The sequence below is a fragment of the Tenebrio molitor genome, chromosome 9 (genome assembly GCF_963966145.1).
Source record: "Tenebrio molitor chromosome 9, icTenMoli1.1, whole genome shotgun sequence".
Lineage (NCBI taxonomy): Eukaryota > Metazoa > Arthropoda > Insecta > Coleoptera > Tenebrionidae > Tenebrio > Tenebrio molitor.
The window spans coordinates 5,497,346-5,522,327 of record NC_091054.1 but is presented as its reverse complement, the minus strand read 5'-3'; the positions used below and the strand labels follow the sequence as shown (position 1 = coordinate 5,522,327).

At 34.9% G+C, this 24,982-nt stretch overlaps 1 protein-coding gene across 6 annotated transcripts in view; it reads left to right on the top strand.

Annotated features, from left to right (window-relative positions):
* CCHa1-R (CCHamide-1 receptor) overlaps positions 1-24,982 on the top strand; it is a 78,434-nt gene that overhangs the window by 30,960 nt on the left and 22,492 nt on the right. Inside the window, exon 1 of one of the 6 annotated variants that reach the window (XM_069057873.1) lies at positions 997-1,084. The exons of 2 other annotated variants lie outside the window; for them this stretch is intronic. The gene's annotated coding sequence lies outside the window, so the exon portion shown is untranslated. Of the gene's footprint in view, positions 1-996; positions 1,085-1,166; positions 1,445-8,075; positions 8,174-24,982 lie in introns of those variants that run through there. 3 more of the 6 variants (XM_069057870.1, XM_069057874.1, XM_069057872.1) reach the window with 3 other exon arrangements.

Genomic DNA, 24,982 nt, shown 5'->3' with positions numbered 1-24,982 from the left:
AATCGTGACGTCACCTCAAAAGGTTAAAAATTGGATTTTAACTATTCCTGTTCTCGAAGCAAATATCTAAGGGCACCCTTTGCTAAAAACAAACATGTTCGATCATGTGCCTATTAAACATAAACAAATGTCATTCGTGTCAAACGGCGGGAAATTCAAACTTTACATTGTTCCAAATGGTTTTCAACGCCTACTCAGCCTACTCAACCCAGTTTTTCATTTGAACGCATGATATGTACTGAAGATGCAATTTCGCATTTTAACTTGATAAAAAATTTATTACAGACAATAATTGCCTAATTACATTCTTAATTATTAACAAAGAAAAAGTTGTTTTGAGTTTCCCAATGATTTTTGTCTGGAACTCTAATTATTTTACAGCGCAAAATTGGTTGATCATTAAACCAGCTCCCAGTCTCAGTTTTATTAGGTTATAAATCAAGCGAAAACTTCCTGCTGTTCTTTGAAAAAAAATCGAACAAGGTAAATTTTTACAAAATATTTATGAATAGAAACAAAAATACCAGTTCTTTATCGAACAAAGCCAAGAGATAAAACAGACTAGTTTTCACAAAGAATCCCGAATGAACGAAAAACAAATAAAATCCGGAAGAAACTTGAAGATTTCGCAAGCCGCCCTTTCAATGTAAGCCCCCAGCGAACATGTAGATTTGTAAAAATAGATCCAGACTAAGGAGTCTCGCGATACAAACCTCTTTATAAATTGGCAATAATTCAGCGAGTGTTTACCCGGCGTAAATAAACGAACAAACCGGAAAATCGCGGAACAAATAAATCGCATCTTAAACAATTTACCAATATTTGCTGCACCCGACAACCGATAAATCCCTCCCGACCAGGTGAGTTCAGATCTGGAGGAATTCCGCATTCTCATTGACCAGCGCTGGCCCAAGACTATCCTCCGGGCGGTCCTCCAGTGCCCCGGAGCGGTCATAAAACGTCAATTGATACCCAAATTAATAAAAATTTAATTGCGCTGACACAACCAGTCAAATCCGGGCCTCTTGCGGTGGACAAGAATTTGCTTCACGTTAGACGAACAACATCAAAGAACTCGAACACGGTGAGATAATTTTATTAGAGCGCAGACACTAATTTTATATTGTGTTTACGCAGCACCGCCATTGTATTTGTTAACATTTATTATAAATATTTACTACTGTTGGAAATAAAGTTGTATTCGGGGGCATCTATTTGATCAGTTATCAGTGCTTCCAAGTGGTAAACTGTGCGCACCTGCTCCGGTTCCGGTTCTTGCCAAATCTCCAAATTTCCAACGAACTCGTAAAAACTTGCATCAACACCGAACAAAATATACAAAAAATCGCAATAAGGGGGCACGTGTCGCCATTAAACGCGTAATTGGCCGTTAAGTGCCGAGTTTCGTGGAAGTGGAGGAAGCACCGACAGAGCTCACCCCAAAGTAAGTCCGAAAATAAACATTTTTTTTATTTTTGTACTTGGAATTGGTGCTTTTGCAACACTAGTGTAGTGTCATAGGGTGCAACACCGCATCGTGGACACGTGACGATAAATCACCAATTAGGTACTACCGGTGCCAGTGGCGTGTCTGTCACACCCCAAATATAAAATTATTTCAAAATCCCGTAATAAATAACGCAACAAGAATTCGATGTCATAAAAACGAACCGTACGTAAATTATTCGATAATGTAGATAGAGCGGGTCGTGCATGTTTGGCGATGATTTCAAGAGAGAAAAAATTGTTTGTTGCAAAACGTGCAGGAGTGATTTATTTACTTTGAATCTGACCTTATTGCGAATCTTCCACCTGAAATTTTATTAGTGTGGGCGCGTTTGCAAAAACGGGAGATTGAAACAGAAGAAAAAATAAAACGGGGGTTTTTGTGGTTTTGATTAAATTTAAAATGGGAAAGTTTTGCGTTATCGTATATTACAAATTATGTCCCAAACATGATAATAATAATTTTTGTCGGGGGTAGAATGATGAAAACTGTGTAAATAAATCTCGCATGCGTTGTTGACTTAGTAATATTATTGTTAATCGTGTTTGTGTTCAGGTGAAGGACGAAAATAATTAGTGGTGAAAAATACGTGCACGAGGTGTATGCAGATTGAATATTTATTAAATAAGTACGTACAGGGCAAAATCAAATAAACAATTAGAATTGGATTATCATAAATTAATTATGTATTTGCAGTAATTTTTTTATTGTTGGTTGCGCTGATTATACAGGGTGTGTCAAAATTCCCGAATTCCGAATTCAGAGCGTTGTAGGGGATTACGTCAGTAGTCCAAATATGGAAATAAAAAAAAATCGGGACTCCCCCCACAAAGATACATTGGTCTGAAGTGCTTATATCTTCTTCAGGAAGCGCGAATTTTTTTCAAAGTATTTTTCGACCTCCACTGGGTCCTTCTCTACCAAGCTCTGAATTCGGAATTGGCGATTTTGAGACACCCTGTATACTTTTCTGAGTTGACTCTTATGACGACTTGACTTGAGCACAGGTGTTGATTTTTTTTTAAATGAAAGCTTCTTTAGGGGCACCACGCGGGCAGCGACACGCTAAAATCGTCAAGCTCTACTATGCGACACGCTAAAATCTGTGCTAAAATCGTCACGCTCGCGCCACGCTTGGGCTGGAGAACACCGAAAGTGACACTTCGCTTGATTTGCAAAAATCACCTGTATTGACTATGACGTGATAATATGACTCTCTCAACGGTCATTTATATGCGCCAAATTTTCAATCATATGGCGTCAACAATAGATGATATACAGGGTGGAAAAATAAAACTTACTTTTTCGAGATAAAGCTGTTTTTTCAAGAAATGTCTTTTCATTTATATTTTAATATTTTACATAATCATCCTCACCATATTTCAAAATGAATGTCAACCATTTATATTTTTTATTTGAAGAAAACATGATGAAAAGTCTGAACCTTCAGACCCATATATCTTTGTAAAGAACCCCCCTATATTTTTAATTTTATTTTTTCGAGATTCCTGAGATTTTTCCCTACAAGACCCCCTACTTGGAATACGTTAATTTTGCGACACCCTGTAGAGTGGAATGTCTCTACATTAAAGTAATGACTTGTTTTAGAGAGATACTGCTCTTTAGATCTTATCTTTGGGGCTGACAAAAGTAAAAGCTTCGTGATCATCAAACACGTTTACATTTATTGTGTTCACAAAAAGAAAGCCAGGAATGTAATAAAGTGCCATTTCTAGGGACTTTATGTGAATACATAATTACAGTTCTTGCTCTATTTGATAGATATAATGGAAACAGACAAGTAGGGCAAGTTCGCAGCTTAATTCACCAATCAACAAGTTCTGACCCGATTGAGAAATGTAATATTATTTTTGACTAAACATAACCCCCCTTGCTTTTTGATTCCATTTAAAAATCAATTTCACTCGATCCAATTGAAATGAAAAATCGCGGGGTTCGCACCCTCCGAGTCTGTGAGTTGAAAGTGGTGTAACAGCTGTTTAAAAATTAAAATTCCCCATAATTCGCCCGTGTCCACTGGATGTAAATTAAATCCAGCAAAAAACCACCCCGGAACGACATCGAAATCGATTCCGTTTCCACCATTACCACCCAATTTGTAAAACACGAGAGGGTTTTTTATTGAAGAGGTCACGATCCCGCCCGGATCCTTAATTCATGGCGGAACAGGTGTTTTAAGGATGCTAACGGTGTTTGACGAAGGTGGACGGTTGGCAGCGAAATTGAGACACTCAGAACTACCCGAACTGCAAAAACTTGACGGAGATAAAACGGAAAAAATGTGACGAGCGAGAAGTGAATATGATATTAAGGATCGTGTAACTAATTAGCTGTGGTAATAGGCGTCACCGCGAGCTCAATTAATTTATCTAGTTATCAAAACAATTTACAAAATTAAGCCGGAAGCGTAACGCTGAACAAAAACAGCACTCCATTATTCGCCGGTAAATTACGGTACGTACGCTACGTTACGCTTTAAGGCTTAATTTGGCAATCAGTATGCACTCCCGTTTTGCATTGTTCAATCAATTGAAATCTAGTGCGAGTATAAAAGACAGATTCGCTTTTTACGAACGTCGTTGGAATCGGTTTCTTATTTCGATTTATCTTGGGAGATATTTATTATTTCTTCGGGATAAGGGAAAGCTGACGACGTTAATTAACGCTAAACCGGCCAATCGCAGTTAAACTAATATAGCCGAACTGAGAATTTAATCAGAATGTTGATTATACGAACCGAAAAAGGCAACGCTTAAATGTTTTAATTAAGAAAACGAAAACATTAGAAAGATATTTCTCTAGATTGCTTCTTGTTAGTGAAACGAGACTCATTTGCAATCTTCATCAATTTGCCATTTGGTCTTTACCGTATAAAATGCGGCGACGATTTGGAGCTTGTTTTTAATGAGCAACGCAACATTCGCAGTTTTACTGAAATTGCAATAAAAAATTATTGACTATTTCCTTCAGAAGATTTAATCCAATCAGATTTGAATTTTACCAATGACACGGCTGCTGAAGTTAAACCTTGGCAGCGATCTGATTGGCCTATATTAAAAAAAAAACGCAAAATATTACAACGTTTCCTCTACGTTAAACGAATATTATTTTTGCATAAAATCAAAGTGAATTTTCGCACTCTGTAATAATTGATTGCCTGACGTCTCCCTTTTATCCTAATGCAAGTCTTGTCTGAAACATTCCAGGTAGGCCTCAGTCCTTCGCGGTGGATCATGGCATTCATCGAAACATGATCATTGGATGTTGGATTTTCTCATGGGCAATGAGTCATATCTGAGCAAACGACGTTTACAGATTTGTCACTGGTTTATCGCTCCGCCTTCGCGCAGATATTTCCAATGTCACAGCCCATGAGAGAATCCAATACCTTTACAGTATTAAATAACGCATTCGCGTGTTTCGTATTTTTCTCAGAGCAGTCTATCAAAATATCACCCCCGAATATTGTGCAAATTTAATTTTTTTATCGGTATGAAGTGTGATTATTATTGTTCGTTACATTAAAAATAAACAATTTAAAAAATAAAGTGATTTGTAACCACAAGTTCGCGTGATAAAAACTTAAATTATTGTTTTAATCGATCTTACAATCTTGAGTCTGAGCAACAAATAAACCTAAGTTGTTGATTAAACTTTATTTATAATGATGGTAAATATATAAACATGCAAGCCACACTGCCAACATTTATTTTCTTGTCATTTTACGATGCACATGATAAAAACAATTTAAAATTTGAATTTTAAATTTTTTTAATTGGAAATTTTAAATGATTCGTCTTCAAGGAAATTACAACACAAACCTTCATTATCATTACTGAAGAAATTTTATTTCAATGTAATTTTGCAGAAAAAGTAGCGGTAAAAAATATTTTTTTACCAAACGGGCTACAACGCATTTAGAATCGTGTGTCTTGTTTTTCTAAACAAACCCCAAAAATGTTTAAAAATAGCTTATTACTCAACAAGCGTGTAATGATGGCTATTACGCACGAGAGTGTAATTTGCGGTACGAGCTGTAGGCGAATTTATTCGAATGGAGTAAATAGCAATTACAGGCGAGTAGAATACGATATCTTTTCCACGACGTACAGAATCCTTCATTTTCACTATCCGAATTCGTTTATTATTCATTTAGTTTTTTTAGTTATGTAAACGTAAAATCAATACATCTTCAATCACTTTTCAGATTTAAATATCACATAAATGTCACGATAAAATATCTTCAATGTAGCAAAAAAAGCATTAGATTCAACTTGTAACAGTTGACATGAGAGTTAAATGAACGCCGAACATCAACTGTTAATTTTTTTTTCAATTGACAAAAAATGTGCAATGTCAAATTTATCGCACTTCATTGCCAAATAGTTCCTCGTCAGGTTGTAAATATACTTTACCGTCGTTTAAAATTATGTATTTTTTTAGCTATAAAAACACCATATAACATTTTATGCTCCACCAAAACTTTACCGCATAATAATTTGTCCGTTGAAAATTGCAACCTAAACAAACATCACAAATTTATGAAGTTTTGAGGGTTGCCTTTACGATTGAAAATTTACAAATTTTCTTGTACTGGTTTGGTCGAGGAGTTGTAAACATGTTTTTATTTCATGTTTCTCTCAGAGATTTCTCAATCCTTCCATCTCCTATTTGATTTTGTAGACTAACATCGCTCCCTCATGCTCAAATCAAAACTAATTAACTTTATTTCCCCTTTTGTACACAGCTCCCATCACTGTAAATACACCCAACGTGCTCAGTTCGCCTTCCAGTTTTCCTTTTTTTTCTTAATTTGCTCTCAATAAACTTCATGCTTTTGAAATTCTTTGTTTGCGCCGTAAGAAATTCTCCGTCGCGATCACGTTTCCGCAGCAAATTGCAATGTGCAAGTGCATCCCAAGGACACTCAAGGTGTCCTTACCGGCCACGTTCCGCTAATTAAATTAACTGAAGTGTCATTTACATGCGCTCACGTTACCTTGCAAATTTATTATCGTCCGCATTAGCTTTGTGCAGAGATATAAAATGAAGCAGTTTCATTAACTCCGATTACAATATTATCATCGTCGTCGAATTAAAAATAAAATAAAATCTTTATTCGGATATATTCTTGCACGAGAATAATCACACCAAATACCCCACGTGCTTCTAAAATACATCCAAATTGAATCTTGTCGGTGGGAGTGGAGCACGACTCTAAATAAAAAACTTTTTTTAACTTTTCACTCGACTAGTCATTTCCATCGTCCACACCCACCACACCCATTTGCATATGACTTCCCTTGTACATCCATCCATCGTAATGAGGTGATATGCGATGCACTCCATCAAGATTCAAATATTGATAGCATTAGTATACGAGGCCAGAGCTATCTAAACTTGTAATTTAATCAACGTCACTGCCGGGTAATGTTAGATGGTGGATTTAACGAGGAGAACGTTACAGCATTCAGTTTTGTCAATGTTTCAGCATTAATTCTACAGTCAAAAGCTCCAGACTTATTCGGACAACTTGAGAATCTGACACCGTACAAGACGAGACAGATGAAAATTTAATGGGGGGATGAGGGAGGATTATAATAGGATCGGTGTGGAAAATTGATAACAAAAGTTGGGACGTACTAATTAAGCTGCATAAATTATTTCGCGACGGAACAGTCCAAGCAAAAGGTGAAACATTTTTTGTTCATAAAAAATTTACTGACAATGTAACAAAAAACAATCCCTTCAATATTGTCAGTTTTAAATATGATGCTGTGTCGCTTTTAATTCAAGATGTTGCAATATGTAGTGTTGCGGCAATCTAAAGAATCGTAAAGGAAGGTTTCCACATGCAAATATTATTGGCGCCAGTTCGTTGATACGTAAAAACACGTCAATAAAAGTGGTGCCACTGAACTGAAACTACTAAAAAGTGCGCTAGTAAAATAAAAAATCTTTGGCGCCAGTGTCTTTTGTTCTGGTAAGCTCGGCTGAGTTTGAGAAAGTCTAGCTGACATGCGAGGGTGAAATCACGAAATTAATTAGAGTAGAAGATACTGGCGCCAAAAAGTATACTCTCCTGAGGCTTTCCATAGCCTTTTCAGCCACACTGAAGGGAAGTTCTGGATGGGTGCGGTGAGGATGGGTGCGGAAGGAAGGTGGTAGGTAGGGGTAAATTCTTACCCAGCATTCGTTTTATCTGTGACATGAGACCTGCGCTCATACCACGATGTGATGTGGGGAAACTCCTGAAAAAAATCCACAACACATCAGGCTGCACCGGGGTTAGAACCCGGGACCTCCCGAATGCAAACTGGCGCGCTAGGCGCTTGGCCACAGTGCTCGGTTAAGTTTTTAGGATTTTGCCTTGTTTTTTAAGACGGCCAATATCCTGATGCAAAAGTAACATTTTAAGTCCTACTAAATTAATCAAGAACGCAAATCTGACATTAAAAGAGAACTGTGCAATAATCGAGAATGTTTTGTTTCCAGTCTTGATTGTAACCTTAACTCGGTAACCTTTGACTTTGTACAATCTCATTTGATGTATGTATTTGTTTAATGCTATCTACTTTAATATGTGTGGCCGTACAAGTTTTGTCAAATGTTCTAAGTTAATCCATAAATAATGCAAAAACTCAGGTAAAACAATTTTTCCACCGTTATTTATAGTTTTTGATTGTATTTTAATTTTTGGACATATATGTATTTGTAAAATAATATCTCCTCGAAGTTGAAAAATTTATCCGATATTTTTTTTAAATAATTTTGTAAGCTCTAAAATAAGTGACCTGATGGGAGCTAATCTCAAGGTTTCCCTGAAAAACCCTCGAAGGTATCTATAAATGATAGTCGGGTCAAGACAGCTTTGGAAAAAATATTATTGTGCCGCCTTTTTCAAATAGATGCCCCATTAATAATTCATTATGAACGGTCACTTCTGACATTGACGTTTTGTTCGCGCTTCAGACCAATTCCTGAATGTAAGTACACTGTGTGGCGAATGTTTTCTTGTTGATGGTGTTGATATTAAATATGTACATATATTAATGTTAGCACGAGCAAAACACAGTTGAAACTTGTCTCTGGTTAAAAGCCAACAACCTAACCTGAAAATGTGACATTCAGTGTCGAATTTCTATCATATAAAGCGGCACATTTGACAAGTTTTCATACCAAGCTAGACCAGACAATCACTTATGGATACCCTGTATTTGCCGTGCCACATACGGCTGAACATGATGAAACAAGACTTTTTCCTTGTTCATTAAATATGAAAGTTTCTGCTTTAATTTCCTTTAAATCCCCGACTGTTCTTAGTAGACTTCCTTAGTGATGTCTGTTTGAAATTTAAAAGCTTTCAATTAATAATTCCGTTCATATCTCACCACTCTGACAACTTCATCTCCTTTAGCAGAAGTACTTGTTTTGATTGTGGTGGATCAATGCTTGAATGAATCTTTTATTCCTATTAGAAAACAGTGAGGATAAAAAATACTGAACCACAATTTATAAGTTAAAAAAAAAAGCTAAGTGCAATTCTTTGTTCTTCAAGAGTTACAGCTTTGATCGTTTGGAAGTTATAATCGAATCCTCGAATTGTAATTGTATTTTTTTGTCTTCATTTCTTTGTTTTCTTTTATTTTCTTAACTCTTCAATAAAAATGTCAGTATTATAAGAACTGTTAAGTAAGAATTCCAAAAATTTTCTGAGGGATTCAAATCTGGAGCTTTTGTGAATTATTAATGTACGGTATGCAGTGCTTACGAAGAAGTTCCCACCACATGGCAAAAAAATGTATTCGTTGATTTAGCAGAAGTTATTAGGTCACTTTCGATATATGTCAAATTTGACATAAAAAAAATCAAAAATGGTGTTTGTGTTGCATTCAAAACAAGTTATAGGAAAAAATTGGTTGTAATGAGATTTTTCAAGATCTTTGAAGCTGAAATTTATTTCTTCGTATATTTTTTACATTTTGCAAATATGAAAATTTTGTTACTTATTAAAATAGTATATTATTATATTAAGAAGAATATTGGCGCACGTGCGCATTTGGGACACGACGAGCGAAGCGAGGAGTGCGCCAAAGAAGCAAGTGCGACAATACGATAATTATTAAACGCATGTAATATGCTATTTTTTATTTTGCCCTTTTTCAGCCGTTTTTAAATCAAAAATAAGAATTTTAAAATTCTGGGAAATTTTATGATGGTTGGCAAAAAACGATTGAAATTGATATTCGCGCATATTGGCTAACGCTGCCAGAATTCTCTAGACTTTAAAGGGTTCTGGCAGAGGAGTCTGGCAGTACCAACATAATGAACGTAAATTGTACTGTCACTATTATAGAACCGCTTTCAGCTATTGTGATACTGTTTTTGGTTTAACAATGGAACTATTGTGAATGCAATATGTAAAAATGAATACATATTATGAATTGTCTCAATACAGAAATACGTGTGTTAATAATTTTAACTGGTAATAGAACTCGTCAAAAGGAACAACTTTTCTCTCTACCATTTTGCCGAAAAACGATGTTTAATTCCAAAAAAAAATTGGAGAGATTTTTCACTAAAATAGCCCTACGCCACTAAATACTGCAATGGCTAATTGAGATCAGCGCTAATATGAAAAAAACATCCATTTTCATCCAGAAAACGTGTTTTAACTCCGAAATCAAAATTAAAATAAATCTACCTGTATAGCAAAAAATCCACTTCGTAAGAATCTGGTTGTTTCACGTTTTTAGGTAGCTTAGTTTTGGAGATATGAACGGTTTTAGGAAAATCTTTCCTAGTTTTTTAAGCCATTACGCAACGTTTTTCGCCAAAATGGCAGAGAGAAAAGTTGTTCCTTTTGATGAGTTCTATTACCAGTTAAAATTAACGCACTTATTTGAGAAACACACTGTATAATTGAAGTGAGTTACAAGGTGCAATGTCAAAGTTTTGATCTAACATCAAGCAAATAAAAGTTTATATTTCTTTGTTTCTCATTTCTCGTTCTAGAAACATATTCCAATGCTTTTTAATAAAAACAAGAATTTTATCTTGTGAGGAAATGTATCTGTTGTTATTTATAATTTATTTATATCATAAAATGTAATCGAGAAAAACCTAAATTTATCCTCACACAGAAAGCTACTAGAAAGTTTCAGTCGGTCCAAGACTATGCCGTGGTACCCCGAAGATATTAGAATGCAAGTATTTATAACAGTATTTGCAAAAACCTTTCAACAATGTGTAAAATAAACACGTCCGGAGTCATATTTGTTTTACGAGCTCAAATACCCCAACGTTCTCGATTTTCACGCCATCAACTTTTGGTAAAATATTTCCACATTTCGCGTTTTGAAATGTTAGCCGAACCCCACACAAAACACACTTTACCGATGCCCTTTATAAAACACGTTCGTACATAATCCAACCGAATTTAACTTTTTCTCTGGTGACGCAGCGTCCAACTCAAACACCGATAAAATTATATTTGTACGATTCACTTTTATGTGTGTTTGTGGATATTTTCTCCGTGTACATTGTTTCGGAAAAGTAATCTCATTATAAAACCATTCGACCGTGTGCACGCCGATTTAACGCACTTCCCTTACGGAAAATGCGGTCCTCTGGCGGCGTATTCTTTCTGATCCCCCGCGAGATTCAATTAATTCAAAACATTCCTCGAAAATCCGCTATAAGCTCTTCCAGCTAACTTGTCCGTTTAATTACTTTGACCTGCGGTGGGCGGGGTTATTACAAAGTGTGGGACTCCCGCAAGGACTAAATCCCCGCGATCTACTCCTTTTATACGGTTATTGGGCCGTGTCAAGGGTTAGAAGGCTCAACAGACGAGACCGACGTTTAATTTAAAGAAGATTGTCTGGGATTAGCTTAACCCTGACCTTGACGCAATACTGCAACTGCAACTGCAAAGATTCTCATAAAAACTACTTCGCCCAAATCAGTTTTGCTCTCAACTGTGCATTTAAAAGATTCTCGTACTTGCTGCATTGGCATCATTGGACCAGACGTCCATTGTACTGGACGACTTTAAAGCGATCGCGCCACTAACAACGCCTCAGAGCCAATGTTACCTTCGGAACGCGTCTTGATTTTGGCAAAAGAAGTCTTTATCGGCTTGTAAAAACCGGTCGGGAAAACAATTTCCCCCGGAAAAAAGGAGACAACCCCCGATTTTCCAGCTTATCTCTGGTCGTGTTTTAGCGCTTCGTTGCCCTCCTCCGATCCTCAACAGACATCGTAAACAGTTTATTCAAATCGGAAAAGAGCGAACGGCTCTGATTAGTTGCCACCTAATTGTATACATCTGTAAATTATCCGTCAATATTGGACGGCATAAACAAAGAAGATTTTTTAAATAGCCACGTTCGCCGCAAAAATAAACAAGCTTTTGTGATCGGATTTGAGGAGAGGAGAGTGAGGTAAATCTGCGGGGTGGCTGCTGTTTGCTACTTTAATTAATTATTTTGGCCGCGATGGTTTTTAGGTTGATTAGTGTTCTGTGGGGGGTGCAGATGGGATTGTTTTATCTTTACGTTTTAATCTGGGATTAATCCTGTTTTGGGTTTCTTTTGGCAAAAAATATTTACGTAGGACGTTTATCTCGTTACATGACAAGACAAGATCCGTCTGGAGGCTACATAGGTAGACGTAAAAAAATAATTTAAATGTATTAAAGAACTTCAAAGAAAAATATACCCTGCGATAGTTTTAGGTTTTAAAGAAAAGAATCTGAAGACGCATGAGATTATTTTCCTAAATAAATATTCTTAAAGCGCCCTGATCAGTGGTTTTAGGATTATGATACAAATTCATTACAAAATAGTACAGATAAATCAATAAAGAACCTGATCACAGCAGCCCACGAATATTTTCTCGCATGTCTTTAATTGACAAATACTATTTATCAAGTTGTCAGTTCGACGTGATCGTTTTATTAATAGTTTTCTCAAAAAATTTAATGATTTAATACAAATCGTTCCTTTTGGAATCATGTTTTCGAATCATACAATTAAATGGAAAATGTAATTTTTACATGCCTTTTTAAAATGTTAAGATTTACATAAAAAATTGATCGTCAATAAAAATGCTGTAGGGAAAAACTCGTCCTCGAAAGACGTCTGCTTTGCAAGAAAAAAGCAAAAAAGCTGTGTTAAACGTGGCTGCAAATGCAAAAACGTAGACGCGTATGAAACAAACGCGCAATTTTGCAGAATTTTGGTCATCCCTTTTCGCAGAAGCGCAGGTGACATATTTGACGTTTATCTTGCTAACCTTACAAACACTTACAAAGTTAAAGACAACATTTGGACGTAATTTATTATACTGGATGCTTTAATTCTTCCATAAAGGACTAAAACACGATCGGGATATTTTAGCAAGATAATTTAGTTCATGTACGCTTCCTGTGTCTTCAAATAATAATAATAATAATAATAAATATTAGAAGAACAAAAAGGTTGTGTTAAAGAGTGTTTTGGTTGTAAAGAACAACTCATAATAGATACGGTAATAATGGAACAAGCTAGAAAAAATAATAGAAATATTTATACCGCATTCATAGACTACAAAAAAGCCTATGATTCAGTACCACATTCATGGTTAATTAAAATTCTTAAAATTTATAAAATTAATTTGGATTTGATTAACTTTTTATCTCATGTTATGACATTTTGGAGAACTACTTTAAATTTATCAATAAACAATACTAAATTAAAATCCGAGCCTATTAAAATTAAACGGGGGATTTATCAAGGAGATTCTTTAAGTCCTTTATGGTTTTGTCTAGCCATTAATCCTTTGACAAATCTATTAAATAGCACTGGATATGGTTTCAATATTAGACTTAATAATACCACACTATCCAAATTAAATCACCTTCTCTATATGGATGACATAAAACTTTATGCATCAAAAAAGAATCACATTTTATCTTTACTAACAATAACTGAAAATTTCTCAAATGATATTGGGATGAGTTTTGGTATTGATAAGTGTAAAATGCAATCAATATGTCGCGGTCATTACGAACATTTAGAATATATAACTCAAGAAGGAGAAATCATTAAAAATTTAAATAAAGGAGAATTTTATAAATATTTAGGTATTAATCAATCAAATCATATTCAACACTCAATTATAAAAGAAAATTTAGAAAAGCAATTTTATTTAAGAATTAAATCTATTTTAAAATCAAAATTAAACGGTAATAATTTAATTAAAGCAGTTAATACATATGCTGTTCCATTACTGACCTATTCTTTCGGTGTTATAAAATGGTCCAAAACTAATTTACAGAACATAAACATTAAAACTAGAGTTCTTTTTACAAAATTTAGTAAACACCATCCTAAATCTGCTATTGAAAGATTTAATTTACCACGCGAAAACGGTGGTAGGGGTTTTTCAAATCTAGAAATACTGCTAAAAAATCAAATTGCTTCACTAAAAAATTATTTCCTCAATAGAGCTCGTGATAACACCTTTTTCAATGCTTTGGTTTCAGCCGATAAAGGCTACACACCTTTAAATTTAAGTGATAATATAATTTCAGACATTGTTAAGCCAAATATACCTGACACAATAGCAAATATAAAACAGAAGTCTTTACATGGGAGATACTTTAAAGAACTGGAACAACCAGAAGTTAATATTCAGGCATCTCATGCATGGCTTAAGAAATCAAATATTCACCCTGAGACGGAGGGTTTTATATTTGCAATACAAGATCGCGTTATAAATACAAGAAATTATAAAAAACACATATGCGGTTTACAATCGATAATTGATAAATGTAGGATTTGCGGAACTGAAGGGGAAACAATTGAACACATTATTTCTTCTTGCACCGTTTTGGCTCAAAGCGAATATAAAAAACGACACGATATATTCGCTAAAATTATACACATGAATTTAGCTGTTAAATTCAATTTATTAAAGAATACACAACCACATTATAGTTATACACCAGAAAGTTGTTTGGAAAATGACAGTTACAAGTTATATTTTGATAGAACAATTTTAACTGACATTCATATTAAGCATAACAGACCAGACATTATAATTTTAAATAAACAACAAAAGCAAGCATATCTTTTAGATATAGCTGTTCCAAATTCACATAATATAACACAGACATATAACACAAAAATTAATAAATATTTAGAGCTGTCCGTTGCTATGAGAAATCTTTGGTGTTTAGAAAAAATTTCGATTTTACCACTTGTAATTTCAGCAACGGGAATAGTACCGCAATCTCTTTTTAAAAATTTAAAAATTCTGGATTTAGATAACACATTGGTAGTTGAAATTCAAAAAGGTATATTATTATACTCATGTCACATCGTGAGGAAGTTCCTTAACATTGACACAGAACATAATACACAACAAAGTCAAAATGCGGAGGCAAGACGCCGGTAATTATGTTGATAAGCACTGCACTATTACTTGATAGTAATATCCGTAATAGTGTATGTACTCCGGCAAAATTGCCGTCCCGCCGGGTGGAGGTGGGATAGTATTATTAAATAAAAAAAATGTGTAAACCAGTCCTAGACTGTGTAACACATTTTTTTTTATTTTTTTATATTATAATTTAATATTTATTATAATTTTTTTTTTTTTATAATAAATATTATTAAATTATAATATAAAAAAATAAAAAAAAATGTGTTACACAGTCTAGGACTGGTTTACAAATCTATGAGGGGCATAATGACCAACTCAATAGACCGGGACCAATGGCTTAACGTGACTTCCGAATCACGAGACAGAATATAGCCTTTTTTTTTTTCGCCCTGGGTCGGAATTGAACCCGCAACTCTCGCGTCCCTGAGCCGAAACGGACTCCGTTAGGCTATGTTCTGCCTAAATTTTGTACATTTGTACAGTTGGATAGTGTTTTTCAACAATATTGAAATTTCTGCCATTGTAGTCTATTTTTAGAATATTTTCAATAAATTTACACAACTTGACTTTTCTAATAAAGCGCCCCCACTTTTGACAGATTTTAAGGGGTGTACAAAATGTTGCGTGGCAACTTTTCATCAATTGTTTCAAAAGGTGACTCCTCAAATACCTTCAAAATTTAGATTAAATTTTTATCCTCAAAATCTAATCTTTTCGTTGAATCAGACGAGTGATTTAGTTAATTGTTTGTGTACACACTTATTTTTTAAGGTTTAACAATCTAATAATAATTGCGCTTAATTTTCAATAAAGGAAACATGTGTTAAAATTACATTTTTTAACTTGAGGTAATTTTATTATTACTAAGTGAACCTTCACCGCCTAAAATATCTGTATTTTAAATTTCATAAAAATACGTTGGCAAATAACCGAGATATTTCTTATTTGTACTTTTTGTAGTTATTTTATTATGTTCCTTTTCCAACTGTTAATCCCTCGTTTTTCTGTTTCATCAATCTTATATTTTGTGCTGATTCCCTTGTCTAGTTTTTACTTTTCCTTTATATCCGCAATTTTAACATTGAAAATATATGAAAACATAATTTCTTGGGATATTTCATTTTGTCACTATTTTTTTTACCAGCCCCAAAATAGGTATTTCCTGGTTATTGTCGAAATGCAGGAAAACGTTTTTTACTAGTGCAAATTGCTTTGTAAGGTTGGTATTAAATGACGTAATACAGACGGAAACATCAGTTCACTTTACACAAAATGGACATTTAACTATTATTAATCGTTTACAAATTAGGGAATCAGGTATCGAATTTGATTCTCTAATTTCAGGTGGCGTCAAAATACTTTCACCGGAGTCGCTCATTTTGACAAAATTATAGAAAACAGAAAAATGACAGAATAATTATGGACCAAGAATGAACCGACACCACTGACGTTGACTGACGCTTTAAATTTTAATACGTAATCTAGTAATCGTCGGGGAAAGTGTTACCAACCTAATAGTAAAAAATTTACTAATGTTAAAATATTTACTTTTTTAATCTTAATTTTAAATATTTTTAGTTATGCTTTCGGCCATGCTGCAAACAAAACACAACACTTACGTGATAAATTATCTTCCCGCATGTTAGGTAAATAACTATAACAGTTTTACATCTTGCTGTGGCAGCGTTATTTTATTTATTAGTTTACATTATTTTATTATTATTCATTTAATAGGCTCATAACTTTTTTCTTACTTATTTTTACCATTTATTTTATAACTCATTTGGTTTTATTTCTAACTTTCACATAAATTCTCCAGAATTTATTTCTTCGCCAATTCCAATTCACTACAAGTTTCTATTTTTCTAGTTTTTATTTTCTGTACCTTTCTAGATTTTTCTTTAACCTGATTACTGCACATCTTTTTTTTTCTTGTGTATTTTTAGCAATTCTCTTTTGATTAACTAGTAAGTCAGAAGCTTTTTTCTCTTTTCTTTTCCTTCAGTTCTTTCATTTTTATTGTCTTTTTATTTTAAACATATTTTAACAATTTTATAATTATCTGTCTTTGTTGCTTAAATAAAAAATTCATCAAACAATAACTGTTATCGTCTCCAAAAAATGAATTAGTCAAGTAATCGCTCTACAAATATTTACTCCAAGATAAATTTAGAAACATAGTAGACGTTTTAATTTTAGTCTAGCAAATTTACTCAATTTAAGTTATAACCTATAAACCACAACTGTAAAATTTATATGAGAAGCTATAAATGGCAGTCAAGTTTAGGCAATAAATTAGGAAACATCAGTCAGTCGCTTTGCAATTGCCCATTTGCCAAAAACCAAATTTATTTCAAATTAAATTTTTATTTTGACACAGTTCGACAAGAACACATTTCAACGCTTCTTTATAAAGTTGCAATAAAGAAATTAAACAACTCCTTGACCCGAAATTTCACAAATGAAATCATCTTAACGCCTTATTTATCATCGAAGATCTTTATTAAAAGTTGCAACAATGACAACTTGTCCCGACTTGACAAACTTTGTTAAGGTTGAAGAGTCATCAAAGTCGGAGAAAAAACTCGTCGTAACGCGATTTATTAAAGAATCCCGAATCCATCGAGCCAACCGAAATAGTTATTTATGTATGAAGACCAAAAGGTGCATCTTTTTCGTCCGAGTCTGGGTTTTCTAGTCAAGGCGCAGGCGGCTGTTGTATTAGATATTTCTTCATCACGCTGTTGCTGTCGATTATATGTACGTTCATTTTCTTATTATGCACCAAATAAGCATATTCGGTTTTGTCGGTTTGGTTGTTAACTTACTAAACAGATCAACAGACGGCGCCACGGTCAGAAAAGTGCTTCCGAAAAAGTGCGTACGAAAAAACGCGTCCGAAAAAGAGTTACTTCTCGTCCGTAAAATTATCTTTTTCATTCTTTTTTCGGAGAAATAAGTCGTCCGTCATTTGTTTTCTTTGAGAATCCGCCAGAAGTGAAAGCATCGTTTGCGAATGGAATTCCCACGGGGAGCTTTTGTCCCTAACCGGAGTATCAATGAGGCGCAATTAGTATATCCCGTTACAATGCAATCAAATCTACATTGAAATTAATTCGTACACGGATCGATCCCGAAAGGATCAATCACGGCCGTTGTCCTCCTCTCGGGGTATAAAATTAAATTGCAAATACGTTCAGCGTGGGCCTTTAGCGTGGTAATTGCGTCGAGAATTTGGGGAATCAATCTGGACCCGAGAGTTTGTCAAATAGTGGATGAAGTCTGAAAAGAACCCAATCGCGTCTACATCTTCTCTGAAGAGGGTTAAGTCGCCGGGTAAAACCCAAGGTCGAATTAGAATGCAGTTTTTGACATTTTATCGTCTCGTCGCGGTTTTGTTGTTTTCCTTAATTTGTCTTAATAGCGTTGCCATAAAAAAAGTGGTAGAGAATGCCGATCACGTCACAGCCACCGAATTTTTCCATAAAACCGCCGAACAAACAATTTTTAGCCGAGACACACCCAGGAAATGAGCAACCTTTCAGAAATTAATGACCTAGTTTGGTCAAACAATATTTTGAACAAAACAACGCTAATTGTGAATTTATGATCGTGTCAGTTCGTCTCTTTGTGTTCAAGAGCTTCACGGTGTAATTTTCCAGCTGAATTAGGACGACTGGATTAGCCCACTTTCTGTTCAAACAACGAAAGAGATTTGAGTGAAGTCGCCTCCGACTGGCAATCTCTCGGCGAAATGTTGCAGGTTGAAAGGCTTCTCCGAGGAGGCGATTTCCGTCTGGCCCAACAAACCTGCATCGATTTTGGGTTGGTACGCGTGATATAAAATCTGCGTTCATTTTCAATTAACACAGACTTTAAAATATCGTACTCCGGTGTTGACTTTGCGATTTGTCGAGGACCCAACTGGTGTCAAGCGGCGAAAGTAAACCGACGCCGCGTCGTCGGAGAATTTACTTTCGTGAAATTTGAAGAAGTCGTCGTAATTCGACGATTGGGTCCGTACTTTCCGGATGATTAACTTCCGGGAAATTGTTTCGGGCTTTGACGTTTTCTCTTGTGCAATTTACCGCACCGAATCGGTTGGAAAAGGTGAACTGAAGACTCGTCTCCCTGCAGCAACGTACATTTTACGAAATTGCTTTCTTGAAAGGAGGAGTTGCACTAAATGAGTACGGATATTTATTACGGGCTTGGCGAAAAATTTACCTACTTGACAGCTCATTTGTACATTTTGTTTCCAGACAAGTGGCAACTTGTGATTTGGAGAGTGAACAATAATTTGCTCCAATCTGGAAGCTACCTTCATTCGCAAAATAAATACCTAACTAAAACTTGTGCTACCAGCAAATGCCCACTCATCTGAATAAATCCAATCTTCTATTAACACTGTCAAAACAACAGCGCCACCTATCGGATTTCATTTAGACTAATAAAATAAGAAACTGTAACATTTTCAGCAATTTTCAGCGATTTTATTCAAACCACTCCCTAAATACTCCTGGCACTAATAAGAACAAACTGTGAAAATTTTAGCGGTCAGGTCAGGTCAGGTCAGGTCAGGTCAGGTTTTTGAGTCTGTGGGGCACAAACATACGAACATTGCTTTTTATTTATACAGTGTCCCCAAAAAAAAAGACGAGTCCATAAGCCTCTTATTTATTGGAGGACTTAATTTGGTTATTGCATTGTAATGCAATGCATTTTGATAGCTTTTCGCAAAAATAAGACAAGCTTTATTAATATTCAGAAAGTATTTTAAAAACAGATTAAAAAATTTTTGAGTACAACATATTTGAGGCCCTCTATCAACCGACTCGGAAAACATTCACTTTCCTCACTAGTGAGAAAATATTTTTTCCTCACTAGTGATTCAATTGCCATTTTTGCTCACTATTTTCAGCATGGAATAACCCATTTTCCTGTGATTGATAAATCATGTTTTTTCCGTTATTCATTTGAATATAAATATAAATATGATTGTGTATTTATTTTTAAATCAGTGCTACAAACCACAGATTTTTGTAAATATATTCATATGAATTATGCAAATATACATAAAAATATAAGAGATTTAGTTATCTAAAAAAAATATTGGGCAAATGTCACGAACAACACATAAATCATTGGGAAAAAAACACTTTCGGTACCTAATAAATATTTCCTGTCCTATCTGCATCAAAAATGTATGTGGTAATGAAAACTGAAAATAACGAATAGAAGAGAGAAAAATTAAATTACAAATTTCGGATGCCTTGCATATATCGGGCGTTCAAATGAAATCCTGGGCTGGGGAGGCGTTGGAAACCGTCAATTGTTGTGCTTTTTTAAAGCGTAGATTAATTGGAGCATGTTGACAGCTAACCTAAAATTTAGAGCCAAAAAAGAGTTTTTTTTTTTTTTTCTTTGCAATGTTTTACATTAAAAATAAAGTAACTTAACGATTCATATTCTCGAAGCAAATATCTAAGGGCACCTTTGCTGAAAACAAACATGTTCAATTATGTCCCGATTAAACATAATAATCAAATGTCATTCGTGTCAAACGGCGGGAAATTCAAACTTTACACTGTTCTAAACGGTTTAATTTTTCCAACGCCTACTCAGCCCAGGATTTCATTTGAACGCGCGATATTTGACGAAACAAATTAGAGAGTGCTTCACAAATTACTGGAACAACATAAAAATGTTTTAAAAAGGTTAACAGCAGTCCTAAGGCCGTTTAGCCGGAATTTGTAATATGAAATAATTAAAGAAAAAAACTCATCACTTATTCACCGGAAAGTTCTTCCGAGAACGGAAACGAAATAAAAATAGTACAGGAATAAAATAAAAACCTAAGTTTACGGTCGGGGTGTTGTCTCGTGCTGGTTAAATTACAAAATCTAATTATAACCATTCAACAAACTTCCTCCTGAAATTGTCTCGCTATGTGAAAATTACACTTGTCCCCAATATTCACACCAAATCATCACCGATGCAAACTTTAATTACTGGAAGCGCCCTGCCGGCCGATCTGATTAGCCCATACAATGCCCCCACATGCAGTTAATGCCGTCGCATCTATGCGCTAATTATCGATCAGAATGCTTAACTGGTTTTGACAGCTAAATTGCCGTCACAACATGGATATCATGGATATCACTCCGGACCGGAATTATCTCCCACCTCACGGAGTTCCCATCGCGACGCCACTTTTTCTGATTACCGCAAGTTCAGCTCCGGCTGAATTAGGTGACGTTTTAATTAACAAAATTAAGGAAACAACCGCCAATGGGTAATGTTTAATCAATAGGTTGATGCAGTGTTAAATCTCCGGGGATGTCGAGGACCGCTTTACAATTAAATTAAATGGTACACATCAGGTCAAGTGCTTCGAATTAAGCGTACAATGGTTTGTTGGTGTCCTGCGAGGTGGTTTTGGGCTTGCGGTTGAAATATGGTTGTGCAAAGATTTGGTAAATTTGCAATAATGGGGTGCGCTCGAACCAAACAGAATTTATCTGGGTGGAGTTGTATTTTATTGATGGGTCAAGGCAAAAATATTGCCGGAACTTTCGTGAAGGATAATCCGTAATTTGAGAGGTTCCAATTGCAAAAACGTTTTCGAGTCAACTAAAAAATTACAGCTTTACAATTCAAAATATAATAATGCAATGGAAGGTATTAAATAATCAATTTGCCTGAAAGCTCCATTTAAAATATGTTTCTCTTGCTTACGTAATCCTCAAATAATGGGTAACCCTAATTATAACAAGGCCTCTTCGAATCTAATTTGTGAAAGAGTAACATAAACTCAACCAAATATGAACACACAGTTTATTTTTTGCCAACAAAAACAATTTTACTGATTTGGTTAAAAAACAATTTTTTAGGCATCCTTAATGAAAACAGTAATTTTACATAGTCACGAGCGGACGAAAAGTAACTCTTTTTCGGGACGCACTTTTTCTGACCGTGACGCCATCTATTGGTCTGTTAAGTAAGTTAGCAATGAAACCGACAAAACTGATAATTACCACCATAAATTATGTTAATAAGTAATTATATTGCAAATAGTAAATTTCTAGTTTTGTTGGCAAGCTGATAAATACTATAAAAAAAATTGTTAATATGTATTAATAAATTTATCTACATACATATTTGAAAAAGGTAGTACAAAAAAATGCTTTTTGTTCTCGGCTGTTTACAAGCCTCGGCTGCGCCTCGGCCAGAAAACTCAGACTCGGCCGAAAAAGATGCACTTTTTGGCCTTGGTACACAAATAACTATTATCATCAAGCACTTTGTGTATCTCTATAAAAATGGTTGAAATGTTTTTTTTTTTGTAACCCTACATTATAATTTGTGCACTCCAAATAAAGGCTAAAAAATGTAATTTACTGGTCTCATCAAAGTTAAGCCGGTTTAATATCCGTCTTGAGATTATAAAATCTGCTGGAAACGCACTTCTCAAGTCAAATCGTCGCAAGGAACATCCTTCCTTAATCCTGCATTTCTAATTTCCGATGTCTGAAAAAATTAATAAACTCTCACTGTCGGGAAATAATTTACGGTACGAAGTTCAGAAAAGTCTACTCCGTCGTTTTTCCAAGCCACAAGCCCAAGAGTAATTGAGATGCTCCACAAATAAATCGGCTGTCTTTGTGAAAGTAATAGATCGATAATGGTTAAGTCCGCCACAATCTGCAAGTGTCAGAAGCAGGGTATTGTTGCCGCAAGAGTTATTGCGACAGCCCCCGTCTATTTATTTCTATCGGCGTAAAGACGCGTTTACTCTTGAACTGTTCTTATCCACGAGCTCAACCAGCCAAATTAACACCGGAAATGAAGGACGACTGGTGTAATTAGCCCGGCGCCTCCACCATTTCTTCTCATCTGGGCGAGACAAAAAGAAGCGACGCGACGGTCCCTTGAGTGATTGGATTTGTACTTCTTAACAGATGAAACTAAATTGAAAAATTGGAACGGAATCCGCCGGTTTCGGAGATTTAATTTGATTAAAATCTTCGATTGGGTGGAGGAGAAAGGATGGGTTTTTAATGTGGTCGGGTTTGGGTGGTTAATTAATTCCGCCCAGGGGGGTTCGCCTGTTGTTTTAAGGGTGTAGTGATATCTTCCTGTTTCCATTATTCTTTACGTTATTACGTTGCACCAGAGATAATTGAAAACTGATACGTTCTGATGTCATAAAAATTTTATCCATTTGTTTCTGCACTACTTCGTTCGCTTAAATCGGTCTGAAAGGTAATATCTGCCCAACAATTCTCCTAACTCAACTCGCAACAATAACACAGAATATCTAGTAAAACAGATTTGGCTAAATAATTTCGGGAATTCCTGAAATTAAAGTCCTTTTACATGCTATTCAATCCTTTGGAAATTGAATCACAACAAACTCCACTCACACATGAAATGATAAATAATCTAAATAATTTTCATACCTCTAGTTATTAATTAATAATTACAAAATGTTATAATGACTACGTAACAATTCGACCAGTAACAGAGAATTCTGATTTTAATGTAGAAGGTTGAGTATAACAACTTCACCACAAAACAAAACTTCTAACTCGGAACAATAAATTGAAATTTTCTTAAATACTTTAATTTTGTTAATGCCTTAATATTTCCAAAATGAAAAAAAAATTTCTACACCACTATAATTTTTATAAACTTGCAATTTATCTTCGATAAAACAAGAACTTGACAGCAAATTTCCTAAATGAAGTTATAATTCAACTTGAGAAAGAATTTCTCATTAATGCTTCACAGCTTTTACAATAACTTGATGTACTATTTACATTCTCACTAATTAATAGTTATTTGTGTACCAAGGCTCGCCTGTTTTCAAGCCTCGGCTGCGCCTCGGCCAGAAAACTCAGACTCGCACAAAAGGCACTTTTTGGCAAAAGTGCACATTAAATTTTTTAGGCGACCACACGAACTACAAAGAAAAATACATCATTGGAAATTTATTTTGTATTTACCTTTTTCAAATAGATAAAATTACATATTTTTTATAGTAAAAAAAAAACTACAAATTTACTATTTGCAATTTAATTATTACTTATTTACGTAATTAATGGTGACAGGACAATTATCGGTTTTGTCGGTTTCGTTGCTAACTTACTAAACAGATCAGCAGATGGCGCCACGGGCAGCGTCCGAAAAAGAGTTACTTTTCGTGCGCTTATGAGTACATAAAACTGCCGTTTTCATTAAGGGTGCCTAAAAAATACTTTTTGTAAATTGAAAATTAAATTCAAGTCGTCGCCTCCTCCATTTTTGTCCTCGATCTATCGACAACGAAATAAATATTTTTCTTGTCTGGCTCAGGAACAAATAAAAAAAAATGAAAGTTAGATGTAATAGGAGTAAAATTGTATAATTGAAGTGGGTCGCCTTGACAGTAAACTTAACGACAACTCTAAACTTCCCTGCCGGATCGGCAAATTACATAAACTCAGTTTTAGATTTCAGACGAGTCTAATTCTTACGTTTCAGCTGAAAATCGATGAATTCGCACTAAACCGACAAAGTTAAGATCAAATTCGTGCACGCAATTTAACTTTTTCCATTTTATCTCCGACTAACCTTCACATCTCCACTTTACGCTTCATTGTTTCGAGTGGCTCGAACATTCATAACGAAATAATATTATTAAAAACGATTTATCTGCGACAAAACTGTGATGGCCTGAGGAATGTGACAGCATTAATTTGCCGGAAGGAATCGATGGACCTTCAAAACCGAATTAGAATATGAACCCCGACCGCGGAGTAACGTATATGATAAAGACGAGGGAGAGTATTCATTTGGGGTTTATTTAACGAAATTAATTTTTGTCGGGATATGACAAAAAAGACCTGTTTCATTATTTAATCCTGTTTGCGTCATGGGATCGGGCATATTTTTAAAACAAGAACTAGTGGGATTTTTTTTTTGGGGGGGAGTTGCAAACGTTTAAGCTCGTGATTAAAACTTTTCGTGGAAGCAATTTTA